Source organism: Gossypium arboreum, chromosome 3 (assembly GCF_025698485.1).
Source record: "Gossypium arboreum isolate Shixiya-1 chromosome 3, ASM2569848v2, whole genome shotgun sequence".
NCBI classification, from domain to species: domain Eukaryota; kingdom Viridiplantae; phylum Streptophyta; class Magnoliopsida; order Malvales; family Malvaceae; genus Gossypium; species Gossypium arboreum.
The window spans coordinates 68358886-68365689 of NC_069072.1; positions in this window are offsets into that span (position 1 = coordinate 68358886).

A 6804-nucleotide genomic window follows, 5' to 3' on the forward strand; every position below is an offset into this window, starting at 1 on the left:
ACTGGCGTCTCAAATCGTTGTACATTCGGCTACAATGAGCTTCGTTCAGAATCATCGAAATGAGTTCTGAATTTCTTGGAACACACAACCCACTTCTGAACCTCAAACAATCGTCATCATCAATTTGAAATTCGGATTCCATATTCGGAACACATTCAGCCCGTTTTGCAACCAATTCATCGTCGACTTTCTGAGCTTCACGAATTTGATGAATCAATAATGGTTTGGCCTTTAATTCAGCTAATAACACATTGTCGGGTAGAACAGACAAGTATACATTCATCGTTCGTAAAGCAAACAGTGATTTTCAGCTTAAGGCGTCCGCAACCACATTAGCCTTTCCCGGGTGATAATCAATGACAAGCTCATAATCTTTCAACAACTCAAGCCAACGTCTTTGTCGCAGATTTAAGTCTCTTTGAGTCATCGAATATTTGAGACTTTTGTGATCCGAAAATACATGACACTTCTCACCAAATAAGTAATGTCGCCATATTTTCAAGGCGAATACGATGGTAGCTAATTCGAGGTCATGGGTCGGATAATTTTTCTCATGTGGCTTTAATTGTCTCGACGCATAGGCCACAACTCGACCTTCTTGCATCAATACGCAACCTAACCCAAGTAGGAGGCGTCACTATAGATGACAAACTCTTTGCACGATTCGGCTGCACTAAAATTGAGCTTCATCAAATAAGTTTTCATTGATCAAAACTTTTCGACATTTTTCCGTCCATTCAACTTAACATCTTTTTGAAGTAGCTTCGTCATGGGTGTGGCTATCATCGAGAAACCTTTTACAAACCGTCGGTAGTAACCGACAAGTCCCAAAAAACTCTTAACCTCAGTAATATTTCTCGGAGGCTTCTAGTTAAGTATGGCTGAAATTTTGCTCGGGTCAACTTGAATACCCGATGCGGATACCACATGGCCCAAGAAGCTAACCTCTCTTAACCAGAACTCACACTTACTGAACTTAGCATATAACTGCTTATCCCGTAAAATTTGCAACACTAATCTCGGTGCTCGGCATGTTCGGTCTCATCTCTTGAATAGACCAAGATGTCGTCAATGAACACAACTACGAACCGGTCCAAATCATGTCGAAGATCCGATTCATCAAATCCATAAATACCGCAGGGCATTAGTGAGCCCAAACGGCATCACTAAGAACTCAGAGTGGCCGTATCTCATTCGAAAGCGGTTTTGGGTATATCCGAATCTCGAATTCAGAATCGGTAATAACCCGATCTCAAATCTATCTTTGAAAACATTGAGGCTCCTTTAATTGATCAAACAAATCATCAATACGCTGTAACGGATATTTATTCTTTATCGTCACTTTATTCGGTGACGATAGTCAATGCACAACCTCATGGTTCCGTCCTTCTTTTCACAAACAATCTTGGTGCACCCCAAGGTGAGAAACTTGGTCGGCGAAACCTCTATCCGTCAACTCTTGCAACTGAGCTTTCAATTCTTTTAACTTGGTTGGTGCCATATGATACGGAGCTATCGAAATTGACGTAGTCCCAGGTACAAGCTCAATATCAAACTCTACCTCCCGAACAGGTGGTAAACCCGGTAGTTCTTCAGGAAAAACATCCGGGTATTCACAAACCACCGACACAGATTCGGGTTTCTTTTCTAACTCTTTGTCATCAAGTACATACGCAAGGTATGCTTCGCACCCCTTTCTTACATATTTTTGGGCCAACATTGCTGATATTACAGCTGGCAACCCCTTTAAGTCCGTAGACTAAACTCGGATTATCTCGTTATTTGCGCACCTCAAATCAATAGTCTTGCTTTTGCAATTCACAACCGCATCATGCACGATCAACCAATCCAACCCAAGAATAACATCAAACTCATCAAACAGCAAAAGCATCAAGTCTACCGGAAAACAGGAACCTCGAATTACTAGGGGGCATTTCTTACACACTTTGTCGACAAGCACGTAACGACCCAAGGGATTTGACACCCGAATTACAAACTCGAGAGACTCAATAGGTAAAGTCTTCTTGGATGCTAAGGTTTCGCATATATAAGAATGAGTAGAACCGGGGTCAATCAAAGCAATCACATTAGTATCAAAGAGAGTAAAAGTACTGGGTAATAACATCCGGCGAGGAAGCATCCTCGCGCGCCAGATAGCATAAGCCTTAGCAGAGCACGAGCCTCGGATCTGGTCGCATGACATCTCTAGATCCTCTCGACCACCACTAGCATTGCCGTATTTCTAGATGGTCTACCCCGAGCAAAGTGGTAGCACCGGTTTCCCACTCGATTTACATTCTGTTCGGACAATCTCGGGCAATCTTTGATAAAGTGGTCGGTGACCCGCACTTGTAACAAGAGCGGTCATGGAATCTGACTCCCGAGTGCCATTTACCGCAATACCGACACTGCTCGTCTCGACGATCATTTCCAACATCTGGCGATCAAGTGACTCGTGCACTCACGGGGTCGATCACGGTCTCGTCTAGAAAAACCCAATGTGTCTCTAGATCGCCCAAATCATCTCTAAATTTCTTCGATGATGTTGAAAGGGCCTCCCAAGACCTCTTCTGAAACTTCTTTGCTCCCATATCGCCTTTTCTTTTCTCCATACTGAGCTCCTCGGCTTTGCAAGCTCGCTCGACAAGTACTACAAATTCTCGAATTTCCAATATGCCAACATACAGCTTTATATCATTATTCAATCCATCCTCAAAACGTTTACACATTACGGCTTCTGAGGAAATGCATTCTCGTGCGTATCGGCTAAGCCTTACAAACTTTCGTTCATAGTCGGCAACCGACATGGAACCTTGTTTAAGTTCAAGAAATTCCTTCCGTTTTTGATCCATAAATCTCTACCTGATATACTTTTTCCAAACTCGGTTTGGAAAAACTCCCAAGTTACTTGCTCTCTAGGCTGTGAAGTCAACGTATTCCACCAATAGTAGGCGTAATCACGTAGCAAGGAGATAGTACACTTTAGGCACTCATCGGGTGTGCAAGATAGCTCATCGAGTACCCGAATAGTGTTGTCCAACCAAAATTCAGCTTGCTCGGCATCATCACTATTCGTATCCTTAAATTCAGTAGCCTCGTGTTTTCGAATTCTGTCAACTGGGGGCTTATTTGACCTTATTTGGTCAGTTACCGGAGGTATGGTAGGTGCGGGGGTGGCATTTTTCGGGAATGGAGGTTGTGGAACAGCCGTATTAGTTCGAATGTATTGGTTGAACCAATCATTCATCACGCTATAGAAAGCTTGTCTAGCTTCATCATTCGGATTACTAGCAATAGGTTGAGAGTCCGCCGGAGCTGTCCCTTGTGCGGGAGCAGGCCCTACACTCTCAAGATCATCAGCTACCGCTCGGTCGGGATCGGGATCCATTACTATAATAAACACATTTTCAATTGTCAGAAATCACCACACTATCAAATAATCACATAATGGCATGTATAGCTAGACCCAAACGTAGTACGGTAGTCCTAGAATCGACTAAACTGTAGCTCTGATACCAATTTAATTGTAACACCCGTGCAGAGACCGCTGTTAGGAGTCGGACATGAGGGTTTGCGACTTAAATCACTTGCTTTCACAATCCATTTTAAAAATTTCCAGGCAGTTGGCTAACTGCGTCACTGTCACCTTAAAAATCATATCTTGAGTTCCAAAACTCGAAAATCAGTTTCGTAATTTTTCCCTGAAACTAGACTCATATTTCCATCTAAAGATATTTTTTCTAGAATTTTTTGTTGGGCCAATTAGTACAGTTTGTTAGTTAAAGTCTCCCCTGTTACAGGGTGTGACTACACTGACCTTCATGCATTACGACTTGGATATCTCCCTGTACAGGGCATCAATACTGATGCCGTTTATTTCTATAGAAACTAGACTCAAAAAGGAATCTATATATATATGACATGACTTCTAAATGTCTCTGGTTAATTTATAATGAATTTCCAAAGTCAGATCAGGGGATCCAGAAACCATTCTGGCCCTGTCTCACGAAAACTTTAACATCTCATAATACACTGTTCATATGAACATTTCGTTACTTTCCTATGAAAATAGATTCATCAAGGTTCGATTACATAATTTATTCACTATTTAATTCCATTCCTACTATTTTTAGTGCTTTTTCACATCCACATCACTGCTGCTGCCAGCATCTATTTTTAAGGTAAACTTTACCTATTTCATGATCCTCCATGGATCAACTAGAGTTTGTCATACATATACCAAAAGTAATCATGAATAACCATTCCCATGGCTAACCGTTACCAACATTTCCATACCTCTCGACGGACAACATACAAAATGATTATAATGCTATGATCAAAGTATATTTAAGCCATTTTCGCATGGCTATCCAAATTTACACAAAACCGAAGGGTACATGACCAACAACAAAAGGGTAGTCCTATACATGCCATTTCAAAGTTCAACCAAAAGTATACCAAAAGGAGCTTTGATAGTGTGGGCGACTTGACTTCAAAAATCCCGAGTCCGATAGTGAAGAACCAAAATCTATAAAGCAGAGAATTAAATAAACAGAGTAAGCATTAAATACTTAGTAAGTTTTGAGCAAAGAATTTAAGCACAATCAAGTATAGCATTCATATAACTAAATGGATAATTCCATATATACATATTCTCAAATCATTCCTACTTCACATTCCAACCCCTATATTCATACATAAGGGATCGTTTTAGCCAAATACCGGAAGCTCATTACTCGATCGGCGAATATTATTCAAGGAATCAACTATTCCAATGCACATACTGAAACATACCTCATTGTTGGGATTTTACAAGTGTATTAACTGAAATTTTTTCAGCAAGATCGCTCATTCGAATCACGTACCTTGAATTTAACCGGATATAGCTACTCGTTCAAATGGCTTGGGACATAGCCCGGTTATAGTAACTTCGCACAAATGCCTTCGGACTTAACCCGGATTTAGTAACTCGCACAAATGCCTTTGGATCTTAGTCCGGATTTAGTAACTCGCACAAATGCCTTTGGATCTTAGTCCGGATTTAGTAACTCGCACAAATGCCTTTGGTCTTAGTCCGGATATAGTCATTTAGCACAAAGCCTTGGGACTTAGCCGGACATCATTCGAATAACCATGCACATTTATCAATAAATCATGACACATCCGTATTTCATTTTCATTACCAAAGCTCAAACACAAGACACTTATCACACTTGCAATTTCAGCTTAATAGCCACATACAAAGAGCATGATTTTGATTTGCTTAAAACATGATCTAAACAAATCATAATCTAAGTTCCATTACTCGAAAACTTACCTCGGATGTGGTCGAACGATTTTGGCGGCTATTCGATAACTTTTTCCTTTCCCTTATCCAACTGTGGTCCTCTAAGCTCTTGAGCTAATTCAAACAAATTTAACTTATTAAAGTCTCATTATGCTAGCTTATGGCCGAATATGACAAGGAGTTTAATAGGTCATATGGCCACCCTTTAGCTCAAATACACAATGGTCATGCGCATTTTTAATCACATTAAGCAATTTAACACAATTCATTTGAACATCAAAAGAGGACCTCAAGGTACTTAGCCCATATATACATTAGGCATTAGAGTCACATATATATGGAATCATGAATCAAACTCAACATTTTAGCCCACACTCTCTTTTAGCCGATTATCTAAGCCAAGATAAAAGCATCAATATGCTTGCCTCTAACCGAACACATGCAACACAAATCTATTTCATGTAGCGAATATACATGTCTAGGTTGAGGCCGATTATATGCTTAATACTTCCTACAAATATGGTTGCTTGTATTGACTACATACCATTTTGTTTCAAATTCAAAACTCGCTAATACACATATACACACTAGTAAATCAAACATTAACATTTGCTCTTCACCTTACTACCATTTCTCATCCAAATAACGTGAATAACAACCATATTTCTCCTCTACTTTCTACCATGGCGAATGCATCACAACACCATACCATTTCAATTTTGGTCATGGTTAAACAAAGAACTTAATGTCTCATTCAAAAATGCTAAAAAGAAGATTCAAGAGTCATCAATCCACCATCACATGCATCATTACAAAGCTTCATTTTTAGCATGTAAATGACATCAACACCAATCCACCTTAGCCGAATACCATCTCCATGACATAGCAAAGATTTGAACCATGGGCTAGCTAGAACTCAAGCTAACAACTAAAACATGCATGCATCTCATGGAACATCATCAAACATACCTTAGTCTATCAAACCACCATAGCCGATTTCCTCAAAGCTCTTTTTCCTTCTTTTTCTTTCTCCTATTCGGCCAAGAACAACATGAGAGCTTTTCTCTTTTTTTTTTCTTTTCTTTCTTCTATTCACGACAATGGAGGGGGCAACCACACACATTTTTTTGTCATCATTTACCTTCCCATTATTATTTTATCCTTTCTCACATAAACCATTAGCACAACATGTTTTATGACATGTTTTGCCCATCACCCTTTGTCATGGTCGGCCACTAGTAATTAAATGGGGGAAATTGACATGCAAGTCCACCCCTTTGATTACATGCACTAATAGATCCTTATAGATTAACCTATCACATTTCAAAAGTGTCACACATAAGTCCTATTGACTAAATTCACATGCAATTTACTAAATCGAAGCTTAAAACTTTCACACATTCATAATCACATATTTTAGACAATAAATATCATATTCAAATAATTTGGTGACTCGGTTTAGCGGTCCCAAAATCGCTTTCCGACTAGGGTCACTTTAGGGCTGTCACAAGTATAGC